This window comes from Gambusia affinis, linkage group LG03 (genome assembly GCF_019740435.1).
Source record: "Gambusia affinis linkage group LG03, SWU_Gaff_1.0, whole genome shotgun sequence".
Classification (NCBI taxonomy): Eukaryota; Metazoa; Chordata; class Actinopteri; order Cyprinodontiformes; family Poeciliidae; genus Gambusia; species Gambusia affinis.
The window spans coordinates 15272175-15285836 of NC_057870.1; the positions used below are offsets into that span (position 1 = coordinate 15272175).

General features: G+C 42.1%; 1 protein-coding gene across 1 annotated transcript in view; it reads left to right on the plus strand.

Moving 5' to 3' along the window:
* Positions 1 to 10539: 10539 nt before the first annotated feature.
* The window catches only part of setbp1 (SET binding protein 1), a 51618-nt gene continuing 48495 nt past the window's right edge, over positions 10540 to 13662 (plus strand). Inside the window, exon 1 of the mRNA XM_044110931.1 lies at positions 10540 to 11276. The gene's annotated coding sequence lies outside the window, so the exon portion shown is untranslated. The remainder of the gene's footprint in view (positions 11277 to 13662) is intronic.

The following is a 13662-nucleotide window of genomic DNA, read 5'->3' on the forward strand; positions in this document are numbered from 1 at the left end:
CCTCTAGAGCTGCTTGTTTAGTTTTGGACACACAGTCCTGCCAGCTCAGAAAATGGCTTATTACATTACTGTAATTTTATCAGAAATTTCTTGTCAATACTGTCACTGTTGTTATCCTCCCCATCCGCTTTCTTTCACAATGTGGAAATCTCCCATGCTGATTTTAGTTGACTTGGCCTCATCCATTATTTTCTGGACGACCTGTTCATGTTCAAGAGTTTGAGTGGTGGTGGGTCTTTGCAGCATCACTCTAACGAGTGTGTTTTGTGATAAAGAATGATTTCAAAGTTTTGCAAAAGTGAATTCAGGCACTTTATGTGTTAGACTGTAGTACAAAATCTACCCTTTCCTTACAAAGGACAGAAGAAAAAGTCAGTCTTATTACCAACTTCCCTTTTCCTGCTGAAGAGTAGCACGCCCATAGCATGTGCTGCCACCACCATGTTTCACAGAGGGGGTGATGTGTTCAAGGTGTGACATAGAGTTAGTTTTCCACCCTAAACAGAGTTTTACATACTGGCTAAAAACTGTAGTATGATTCTTGGCCAATGTTCCTCTGTGTTGAATAAGACTATGTGAGATATCTCCAGATTGAACAGTGGCTGAATCAAGTGCTGCAGTGCTGAAGGGCAACCAGTTTGCAAAACCAGAAACGTTTGGAGGTCATGGGTCAGTTTTTATTTTTATTCTACAAACTTGATGGAGACCAACATTTTGACACCTTTTGTGTCTTCACTCTCAAAGTCATAAGTGAACAAGACAAGTAATTGCAGACAACTTGTGTACAAAAGTCACTAAAAGCAGAGCAAAGTAACGTTACAAACCCATTGGTCAAACAGAATAAGGGCAGAGCTCACCAATGTGATTTACTTACTGTTGTTTGCCAAACAAATTTTCTACAATACCTTGAGAGCATAATTTAACACTCTATTAACATAAGAACATACATAAAAGATAAAATAACAAACATTAATCAGTACAATCATATGAAATAAATTTGAAAAATAGTTGCCTACAACATATTAGATGAAACATGACAGATCCAGTTCTGTATGACCACCAAGGGGTTTCACTGTGTTAATGTGTGCCTTTTTTAGAAGTAAAAACTTAATTATATTCACTTTTCTAGAGTTGAAGGAGTTTTTTTTTTTTTTTTTTTCAAAAACCTCAAGGACATTGCAGAGCTATGCTTGACTAGTACATAATGCCAGGCAATGGTATAGTCCATGTTTAATGTGCATTTGATGGTCTTAGACTCTGATATGAGTTTTTAGATCTCTTTTTATAGGTCCAGCATAAACCAAAACTCTGAGATTTGCTCCTTTTGCAACGCCCCTGCCTCCTGCACTTAGGCATCCAGTCCCCTTTGACCTTACAAGAGGCAGGGATAGAAAATGGATTGATGAATGACATGGCAAGTCAATGTTTGTGAAACATATAAGGAAATTTCATGAAACTTGAAACTGTAGGTCTGTTCATACAAAGCAATTTAAATACCAATTAAAATGTTTTCCTGTTCAGTTCTCAATCATTTTACTAGTATAATGGAATCATGTTGCTGATAGTTTGCCTTTTTCCTGTCATTTCTTTCTTTTCCCCAGTTTTGACAATGGTCCCCCAGGACTCCGTTCTGTCAGTTAGGAAGTTTTTGTGATCCATGCACTACTGAGCACATCTCTACATCCCATCCCCATTCACAGTAAAATACCACCACATCCCACAGGATTAGGCATGCCTCCTCTCCTTTGACCCTACTTGTCTCCTGCCTCACACACTCACACAAACACGCCCTGCACACCCACACTTTCTAAACACTCACCACTGACTTTCATTTCAATGTTAAGTTTGACAGGGGGAGTGTGAAGGATCAGCATGCCTAATGCACCCCTTTTCCCTCCACCCCGCATCAGATGTATGCATGTTCTGGGTCTGACAGCTCACAGATGTGACTGACAGTATGTGCCCATGCAACCGAGAAGAGGAGAGAAGACAGGAAGAAAAAATAAAATAAGAGAGAAGCAGTGCTACAGTCTTTTCTGCCACCAAATCATCAACCTTCAGAAACACAGAGACTGAACTAAAGTGTAATGTTGCTGTGCGGTGGGTGTAACTCAGATCCTTTTAGATTTCAGATGAAAGTGACACATTGATTTCCTCTAATTGTTAATTGACATGAGGCTGTTGCTGTCTAATAATCTGAGAAGTGTGGCATGCAATTGCATTTGTGTTCATCCCTCTTTACTCGGACACCCCTGAGGGCTGGACAGCAAATGCACAAATGAACAGGAATTGTGAAAACCATGACCAAACTTAAAAACATTGCAGTAGTTGGTCACAAGTAATCAAATTAAGTTCATATAAATTAACTTATTAGGTTTATTAAGCTGTTAAGTGAAACCAAAGTAAATCAGTTAATTTTGACAACCTTCATTCAATTGCTTGTGACCAATTAACATATCTTTTTATCTTTTTTTATTTTTATTTGCAGGCTCTGTTCTTGTTTTTCAGTCCACAATCCCACCCTGCTCAGTGTTGGTGTATTGTGCAAAATCCCACAGAAATACTTGGTCACAAATTTGTGACCAAATCTGATAAAGTTCAAAGGGCATTTGAACTCTTCCAAAGTACCTAATACTCCAGGATACTTGTCAGTCTCACTTCTTCTGGTCTTATGAGCAGTTGGTGGCGCCGTCGAGCTGAGGTGTGCTGCGTGTACTCCCCCATGTACGACAGGGCAGGAGGAGAGTGAAACCACAACGCTGTTTATCAAACTCATAGGAAGCGGTTGTTGTTGAGCGAGGACGTGTCGCACCACCACATCCTGCCGCTGGGGAGCTGCTTTAGATGGGACAGTGTTCACACAATGTACAGTAAACAACAAATGCAGGCCAGATGTCTTTTTTTTTTCATAGCGTGTGTGCACGGGTGAGTGTGTGGTGTGTGGGTGCTTCCGACATTGTACCTTACAGCTATGATTATTCAAAGAGGAAGTTGTTAGGGTGCGTACCATGACAGATATTATAACGTTTTATTTCACATTTCTCGCAGTTTCTCTTTATTACAGCCTAACATAGACTTGTTTTTAGCCCCAGCAATCCTTAAACTACGTACATCACTTTGACATGCACAAAAAAGTGTTCACAACCATAGCTTCAAATTGTTCCTTTTGTTCATTTTTACATATGTTTTAATGCCTTTTCTAGCATATTTATCATATTTTTGATGTTTTTAAGAGACATATGCAGTTATAAAAGTTTTGAACAAAACTTTGACCCCGTTGTTGGACATGTAAGCCATGAATGATTCAGCATTGTGTTTCATACACCTGCTGCATGTTTCTGTCTTCGTTTCACTCAGAGGGGGAAGTGGCAGTGTTCTCTCATCTGGGGAGTTTTCCTTGTTTCTCTTTCTGACTCTTTCACACACGCACGCACGCACGCCCATACGCACACACACTCACAGAAAGAGAGAGAGAGAGAGAGAGACATGCAGCTGTATTTGACCACAGGCAGGGCTCTAACACAACAGGATGTTGCAGGGTGGATGTGTGAGGTGTGAAGGTTCACACAAGCTATGACAAACATCATCTGATTCTCAGAACTTATTATTCCTTTTTCAGTGGTCTAATAGACGCCAACACATTGAATCCATTGCTCTCTTTGGGTCTGCATACAGAGTGACTGCACATAAGCCGGGATTTAAACCCACATTTATGAAACTTGCCTGCACGACACGCAGCCGTGTTCTGCACTGTCGCTCACTTTGTCCTCTTCATTCCTCTCAGATGTCTGCGGTGACAAGACAATGAGGAAACAGAGGGACAGCAGAAGGACGGTCTGTATCTTCCTTGCTGCTGTGTGTTTACAAGCGATGTTCAGATCCATCAAATTGGCGCTGTCAGTCCTGTGTTGCTTTGTTTCATGCAAAAACTGTCAGGCTGAATTTCCATTAGGGCATCAACCCCCGTACAGCACTGTCCTCCCTCAGCATGCACCAGGCATGTGGAGGACTTCAAGATGAGCCCACTTCTCATAGCTCATCTCAGTAGAGCCAACATTATGATAATGTCCCTATAAGTAGCAGGGGGATGGGTGCAGTGCCATCTCCTCACAAAGACAGAGCCAGCAGGGACTCCACAGTCAACTGCATTTAGGGCTTTGTTGCTGTCTGAGCTCCCTCGTCAATATTGTTTTTTTCTGTTCCGGGCCGCATCCTTCTCTCAGACTTCATTATCGCTCTCATTAAAATGATCTCTTTCTGAGCTCCTGAATGAAGAACAAAGTCTTGCCATATTGTTTTTCTGCCCCTTTGTCTGTGTGCCTGTATCCTCGAGTCTGGCTGCATATGCAAAGCACATGTGTCCAATTGAGAGCTCCAGAAAAGCCAACACACTGCTTGCGGAGCTGCGCTTTTTTAATCAACTGCTCTGAATAGCTTGCGGTTTGTCCAATAAGTCACGGAGGCTTAGTCGTCTTTTTTGTTGTTGTTGCAGAAGCAAAGAGAAGTGACAGGAGAACACACTGGGGCAAATAAGAACGGAAAACTTCAAGGTTTTCTCAGCAAATATATTTCTAATGGGGCTTTTTACATGCCCTTCGCACCACATGTTGGTAACAACACACATATACAAAAGAGAGGAAATGTCCAATAACCTGGATTGACATTAAGAATTATACAAACAAGATGAAAAGGAGGGTCGAGAAGGTACAAAAATCAACAAAAAAACCCTGCTGAAACCTGCTGGTTTAGTCTTAAATGATTGCCTCTAGAAATGTTTTTCATTTTCAAAGTATTTGATAAGAAACATTTCATGCTGGGTGAAAGTAAAGGGCTCTCTCTTGGGAACTTTACATCTGTATTGTTGTAGAATATATAGATTTTTCCAAGAGTCAAAGATCAGCTGTGGAGAGCTTCAGAAGCACTTTGAATTAGTAGGATTAGTTTCTCTTTTAAAAACGATAAGTAATGCATTCAACAACAATAGCCTCTATTCTCACTCAGCACAACACTCCACTGAAGAAGAAAAAGCATTTTGCTGTAGAACAGAAGTCCGTTAAATACTGGAAGAATATCAGGCGAGGCTTAAATTACACTTTTTAAATAGCATTGCGAACCGTGAGACATACTTGATTATATTCTTACAATGAAATAAGGTTGGACTTTTCAGCAAGACATTGAGTTCAAACAGAGTAGCGATGAGACTCTCAAATGATTTCAGAGAAAGTAAATAATGCTGCTAGAATATTTTGAATTCAGGTGAAAGTTTATTTAAGAAACACAAATGGAGATGATGAGTATTACACTTGAGATATCCATGTCACTAGCTTCTCCATAAAGAATATCTCTGCAAGTTTTCTCTCCTAAAAGGATTCAATGCATTTTAGTAAGCTTATTTAACGCTGATTTTCTGTGTTATGCAACCCAATAGTCATAACAAAATATGTAGATTTATTGGTTTGGATTTCTACTTATGTTACTTGAGCAATACTGGATTTTCCTTTACTCAATGCTTCAAGATGGATCTAAAATGATGAGAGCACTCGATGTGCTTGCTGCAGCTTTTGGCTGTAGACGTTGTTATCTTTGGAAGGTAAATGAAGGAGAAGAGACCTTTTGTGTGTTTCTGTGTGTCTGCAGCCAGAGACAGCCTTCAGTGGTGTGCGACCCAAGAAGCCATTTACTTCATTAACCCCTCCAGATCAGCAAGGGCTCCGCAATCAGCCTCGTCACACGTCCCATTAACTTGTCCTTCTATCAGGATGGCCCTCGCTCCTCCTGACACCCGCACAGTCATGCGTGCATCTCATTTTGTTTTGCAACACACAACCGCGCGGTCTGCGTGGTCTGCGGGTCCCAGGGGTCCCTCTGGTTCTGATGAACCCTCAGCTGTCCTGTGAGATTAGTGGACTCCCTGAGAAAATCCCCCTCATTGATTGAACGAACGCGAGTCTCTCCCGCTCACAATGTCAGCTCAAGGTTGGGACGTCCACTCTCCTTCCCCTTCAGTCCTGTCAGGAGTTGCTGCTTTGTCATTAATATCAGAGTTATTTCATCTCCTGCTGTCTCTGCTGTTCTTGTTTTTCACAAACCTACTATTGACATTCACTTGTGTTTCCTTCCAGTGCTTTTCTCCACCGGCCCTACTTAGAGCATTTATTAATTGTTAGGTAATTTCCCCCTCACTTCATCCTCATCTTCCCATCTCCTTCCCTCTGCTGATACTTTGTTGTAAAATAAAAACTTGAGCCTTTCATAAGGTGCTTTGAATGCTTGAATTCCCTTTTATGAGTTGAACATAAAATGAAGGAAACTAGTTTTTTTTTTTTGCATGCATCCCTCTTGTGAAATAAAGGCGGAAAGAGAGATGAGGGAGTAAGGCCACTTAGATGAACGACTGAATCTTTTAATTTTTATTTTTTTATGCTGAACCTCACGAGTGATGAATGATGCACCAGATTTCCTGTAGCGGTGAATAGAGATGAAAAGATTATCCAGATATTTGGATCGCTCAGGCAGGAAGGCTGCCCTGCATGCTGCTCCTTTCCTTGCCTTCCTCATAATTCAATATTTACAGTTTAGGCTGAAAACGGCTCCCTCTCGGCCCTCCTGGATCCGGTATCCATGGCAGCAGATTGGAGAGCAGAGGGCCGTCTTCGTGTGTCTCTGTGTGTGTTTCTGAGAGGGTAATCTCTGCTGATACACTGTCATTGATTGGTTGTTAGGGAGCAGCTGTTGACCCCTCGATCTCTGGGGTCTCTTTGTGCTTTCACACACATCCCAGATCAATGCATGCGATGATGCACACACACATGCGCACACACACACCCGATTTGCTATTCTAGCAGTATTTCAGAGTCGTTTTCAAAATGATAAAATTCAACCTAAATTTAAATGTGGCATTAATTTGAAGTTAAATCCCTGTGGCTGGTTTTACGAGCATATTGGAACAAATGACTTAATTTATTTGACATAATTAAAATAGTTTCAGAACCCCTAAGGCTCCAGAACTTAGGAGCAATTTTAAATGCTGCCATTTAAAAATTATCATTAGAGTTATTTTTAGACATCAGGCTCTTGTGGAAGAAGTAGTAAAATTCACAAATATACATATAGATCAGAACATAATACACTATGCAGCAATTTGCAAACGTATTGATACCCTGGTTACGTTGGGACCACAAACTTCAACATACTTTATTTGGATTATATGTGTCAGAAAACACATAAGTAGTACATAATTGGAACACAAAGGACACATTTATTTCATGTGAAACTTTGAAAAGGCTGAACTTTACTTGTATTTGGTGCCCAGAGTCATCTTTGTAGAAGCACATTTAGTTACAATTATTGCACATGTGTTTTGGGGTATGTTTCTACCAGTTTTGCACTTCCACAGGAAGGAAAATGTTGCCTTTCTTCTTTGTAGAATAGCTCAAACTCAGAGCTGTACTGGGGTCAGTACAGTTTTCATGTCATGCCATTGATGCCCAATTGACTAGGAGTGGACCTTTACTGGGTCACTTCTAAATCTAGGATGAGCTTTAATCTGAACCACTCCATTGTTGCTCTTCCTGCACATTTAGGTTTGTTGTTCTTCTTGCAGCATTGCCTAATATTGAGCTCCATTCACCAGCTGAAGAACAGCATCCACACGTCACGAGGCTTTCACTACCATTTCACTGTTTCAGGGTGAGGCTCTGATGCAATATAGAAATGTGGAGAAATGTTAGATATATGCCATTTAATGGTATATATCTAACAGACATAACAAGCATAATTCATTAAAAAGGAAGTGAAATAAGTATCTATAGGGATTCAAAACCGGTCACACGTTTATAAATAGATCATTTAGTGACATTTGTAAAAAGCTGTGACACTGCTGTGAAAACACTTCCTTTGAATCAGAGACTGCATCCATCTAAGCACACAAAACACAAGGTTTGTGAATCTGGTGTATCTCAGCAGGGGAAGTGAAAAGTATCAGCACACGGGCTGCTGATAGCACTGCAGATTTTTAACTACAAGCTTGGAGTTGAGTGTTTACCTACTACTGACTTCAAAGAGCCTCCACCCTAATGAAACATCTCACTGTGGGCGTTCTGCACAAACACACGCATGCATGCGCAGGGCTGGGCTGAGGAACTGCTTGTTACTGTGGCTCACCAAGGGGAAAAGGTCGTGTGAGGTCATTTGCATGGCTTGTCAGTGCTAAAGTAGGTTTCCAATGCATGGAAGGTCAGGTTTTGCATGGGTCCGTGATACAAACCGAAGCTCTGATAGCGACGGAACAGTTTTCCGTCCTCCTTTTTTATTCTGAAATATTAAGGGGAAACCACCGGCACTCACATGCATGCACACAACACCCACACATCAACAGAGCCTCTTAAGTCTCCCTCCATTCACCAGCTCGGCCCCACGCGAACGCCCACCTTGTTTTACTCTGAATAAAACGTGTGGGCGATGTGAGATGTTGCAGCTTCTGTCTTACTGGGCACAGAAGATAAATTGGAAGGAAGTGTACTGATGCTGTCAGGTCTCATCTCTGCACGTCATCCCACGTGTGCAAACTATTTCCTGTTAAGACAAAAGGAATCATTTTATTTTTAGGTTAACTCATCCGTTTGCAGGAGGTGTTAAAGTCAAAACGTCCCCTTCAGGTACGCACACATAGATAGTAAGATTTGTTATCACTCATCAAAAGTCTGTTTTGTGGTCTCCTTGAAGGAGGTAAAGTTGAACCATTTATTAATCCTGTTTGTATTTGTTTGGAGGTGAGAGAATTTTCTCCAAAGATTTGAGTCTATTATCACTTTATAAGACCACTGTAGACCAGTGGTGGTCCATTTTGCTTTGTGATGTTTAATCTGCTCTGAACTGCAGGATGGTTTCTGGACTCTCTTCTGTCCAGGATATGCTGTTGTGCTGTCAGCAAAATATGATTTAGCATTTTAATCAACAAGTCCCAGGAAAAGATGAGAACCAGAAGGCTGAATGAGAATGTCTTCAACATTTTTGCAATTCAACTTTGCACTATATTTTCAGCATCTACCCATTAACTCCTTAAAATATGTTTTTATCAGCTATAAAGCTGTACATATTAGAAAGATTGGGTTGATGGACGAGGATCAGGGGTAAGAAGTAAAACAGGATTTAGTTCAATCACTGATTTTGCTCTTCAGCAACAAATGACCATTGTTAAGTATAGTGGAGGTTCTGTAATGCTATGGGCCCCTTTCTCCTCCAAAGTTCATAACGTTCATATAACGTACATTTAGATTTATGGTAGTAGTGAGAGAAAATCCATCCATCCATCCATTATCTGAACACCCTTCTTCCCTAATGGGGTCAGGAGGGTTGCTGGTTCCTATCTCCAGCTGCGTCCCGGGCGAGATGCGGGGTTCACCCTGGACAGGTCGCCAGTCTGTCGCAGGGCAACACAAAGACATACAAGACGAACAACACACTCACACACACCTAGGGAGAATTTAGAGAAACCAATTAACCTGACAGTCATGTTTTTGGACTGTGGGAGGAAGCCGGAGAACCCGGAGAGAACCCACCATGCACAGGGAGAACATGCAAACTCCATGCAGAAAGATCCCCGGCCGGGAATCAAACCCAGGACCTTCTTGCTGCAAGGCAACAGCTCTACCAACTGCGCCACTGTGCAGCCCGAGAGAAAAATACTCATAAGTATTTTCTCTCACTCTTAAAAATAATTCTTTTCAAGAGTTATTAAACTCTAAAAAGAGTTTAATAAATTTACTAAATTACTGACTGTTTTCTTTTTGTGAAGATTTACTTATTTGGCATTATCAAATTGTTTCATGCGTCATACACATAAAGTTTGATTGATTGATGGAATCTGACTTGATGTTGTGTTTTTATTGTTGATTCCATGTTGCATTGTGTTTTTGTGTTTCATTTGATGTAAAGCACTTTGAAATGCCTTGTTGCTGAAATGTGCTATACAAATAAAGTTTGATTTGATTGATTGATCTGAGCTATTTTCTGTCAATTTATCAAATTCAAAGCCAGAATATTTTTCATAATCACTCCTTTAAACGTACGTTTTTTTACTTCCTTACTCTGCTATTTTTATGCATATATATTAACCAGCTGAAGTAATATTTTTTCTATTACCAGCACTTACTCAGAGCCTTTCTGCAGATCCATGTTGTGCGTCTGCAGAGAAAAGCTTGAGCCCCACCTCTCATTTCCATTACATTAAACTATCAGAATGTCTCTATAAGCTGTCCCCCTTGGAGAAAACTGGTGGAAAGCAGGTGGAAACGAGAAACGAGGGACGTGCAGAGGCTCTTTGCAGCCAGAAGGAGGCGATCACGCTCCTCCTCTTCCCCTTCTTCCTCCTCCTCCTCTCCTCTGGTCGGCTCAGCTTGGCCAGAGCTTCCAGTCTGCTGGGTGAGATCATTACCAGACACCAGGCTCCGGGACCTGACATTCACCGATTGGAAAAGCAAAGCGAGAGAGAGGCACACAGGCTCAGAGAGCGAGAGAAAGCCTTGATCCAGTGCAGCCGGCGACCTGAAGCGAGCTAACCCGCCGTGTGCAGCCTCAGCTCCCCGGTCCTCCGCTGCACGGACTCGGCTCAAAGCGCGCTCTGTTGTCGCAGAAAATCTTTTCCCCCCTCGTTTGGATTTTTGGCTTGTAGTCGGATGCGGACTGCTTGTTTTGACTGCAGTAACAGAGCTGCTCCCCATCCTCCTCCTTCTTCTCCTTCTTCTTCTTCCTCTCCTCCTCTTCCTCCTCCTCCCCTCCTTCCAGCCGAGTAGCGGATTTGCGAGGGATCTCAGCGCCGACTCACCAGCGATCCCGCAAGGCACCGGGACACGCTCTCTGCACCGCTGCGGCTCTCCGGCTGCTCCCGCCTGCAGGAGACCCCGATCGGTTCTCCTTTCTGGCAAAACCTGGACACGACCGCCAAGTTTCCTGCTGGATTCTTCTTCTTCTTTCTTTTTTTTTCTTAATCTCTATTTTTTTTTTTGCAACCTTGATTCTCATCGGATCGCCCGCAAGTCCTATTTCCCCCCTCGCTCCTCTCTTTCCAAAGCGCTGTTGACGCCATTTTCCCCGGGGTTTTCTGTCAGAGAAAAATCCATCCACATTTACTCCCCGGCACCGTTTGACAGCTCCCCGGGAGGCTGTCATCCCATCCGTCGCTTGTGTAAAAAACGTGTCTTGGCTAAATGGATTGTAAATGATCTTGATGAAATATTCACACGTTAGAGCCGACTGTGTGACAACATTAGACATGGGTAAGTAGCCCCGCTTGGCTGAGCACATTCCCGAACCTGAACGCACCTCTTTTTCTGTCCATGTCGGCGTGCCTGTGTGCTGCTGTTGAAAGTGTTTCTTGTTTTGCATGCAGACCTGAAGCGAGAGTCGTGCGCTCCTTCAGGTACGGCTCGTCTAAGTGCGGGAGTGCTGCTCCTCGCAGCTGAGATTGCTTGCAGTCACATGCCCACAAAATAAGCGGGCAGATTCACGCACGTAGGCAACCCAAACAAGGCTGTATCACCCAGGGAAGCAGCATTCGTTATCGCTGGGTAGCACCTTGGCGCTTGTGCGGCTTTGATTAGGTCTTCTCTACCAACACAGGAGGAAAGGTTCACCTCACTCATCAAAAACCGCTGCTAGATCAGATATTTTCCTGCTGGGCTCTGCCTCCTGCGTCTCCATTTGACATTGATAATCCGTCACATTGTGCAGGGGGGTGGGAGGACGGGGTGTTTGTTACTTTTTTAGGGTGAACTGATTTGGGCTCTATGGGTTTTGATGTGTTGTTGTGGTGTTGTAATTTTGAGATTTTTTTGGGTTTTTTTGTGAAAGATCCCAGAAATCCGTCTTTTCACATCTTTGCATCGCTTTTAGTTGGCAAAGATGGTTCCGAATTCTCATTTGTCTTTACTCGGCAGAATATCGGTTGACCTTAGGTTTGGACTTTGACTAGGCCACCCTAACACATGCTTTGATCTGAACTGCTGTTTGGTCAGCCTTGTTGTTAAAGTTTGTCCTTAGCCTGGAATATCTTGCAGCCTCAGTCAGGTTTTCTTTTTTTTTACCCGGATGGCTCTGTTTTTAACTCCATCAAGTGCAACCAAAGAAAAGCATCCCCGCAGCATGACGCTACCTCCACCATGTTTCACCACAAGGAGGATGTGTTTAGGGGGGAGGTTCAGCGTGGTATTTAGCATGTTGAAAGCTTAGAAAGTTTGAGCTTGTGACTTCTTATGACTTTCTTTTATGCCACTCTAAACTAAATACCAACATATTCTCTCTCCTGAGTCGTCCACACCTGCTGCTCCTCTGGGGTTAACATGACTCTCTTGTCTAGGTGGTTCTCTGATAAACGATCTTCGGTTTGGTCAGTTCACGCAGACAGCCATGACCTGCTAGAGCTAAAACACAGCTCCCTTTAATTACACTGCAGAAGCGATTAGGATAAATTACTGCTGAGAAACACACAACTGGAGGCTAAAAGTAACATTAAGGGGAATGAAATGAAACCAGAGTCAACCAAAGATCAAAATTCCCCCCAACAAACACCCAGTCCAGGTGCATGAAACACAGGATGCCTACTCTTAAGTACAGAGTAGAGGTTTTGTGATGCTGTGGGCCACTTTGTGTTCCAGTGGCCTTGGACTCTTTAAAGTGCCGATAAATTCAAAAGCCCTCTGTTGCCCCTTGATCTTTTAGCAGGATAGTGATCAGATGATGCAGTATCAGCTCTTGCTGATTACATGTACTTGAACGTACGGCTGTATGTGACATGTAAACCGATATGAATCCTGCATACCATGTCGTTTTCTTTCTTGTTGAGAAATAACAAAAGTATAAATACAGATACACAAACCACTGCTAGGATGTAGCTTGATTCATGTCAGTGTATTTAGTTTCTACTTATTTCAGTCACAATAACAAGTTTCAAACCTGGTTAGGTCTACTTATATGTAATTTCAGCTTTCACCCTTGTGTAAAAAAGTTCAATATTTTAAAGTTTGACATGCTTCACAATACTTGCGGTGAGATCAGTAAACCTGAGTACTTTTTGAAGGACATTTAAAAATACTGTGCTTAATTTCTCCTATTTAATTCATGAGCCTTATAGTGTGTTTTATTGATAATGGATCATAGAAACAATCTCGACTATTTCAATTACATTGAAATCTGTTCATTTTTAGTTTCTTACTACGAGGAGCGCCAGACATCTCAGTAGAAAATGTCTCTTTACCTGAGTTCAGTGTGAAGGGTCAGAGGTGACACTAGGAAATGGGATTCAGGGTTCTGCTTGGCATCTATTGAGCAGAACTTTGATGTTTGTGGGTCTTTGGACCAAGGAAATGTCCACATCACTAATCAAACTCTGCGCTTTAATCAGATGCTTCTCCTACTTCCTTCATCTTCATTTATCGTTGACGGTTCATTGCACAGCATCACATTATGTGGAGCATAAAAACCCCACAGATGTTTCTGACGTCTTCAGGCTGTAAAATAACATTAAGTTCCTTCTGGTTGTTGGATTTACTATTTGTTCTGTTGGAGTTGCATAAACGAGTCCAAAAGTCCCAGAATCCAAACCCTCATGTATTCTTGTAATAAATCTGTTTCGTTCTGTAGTTTCCACTATTAAAACATCACTTT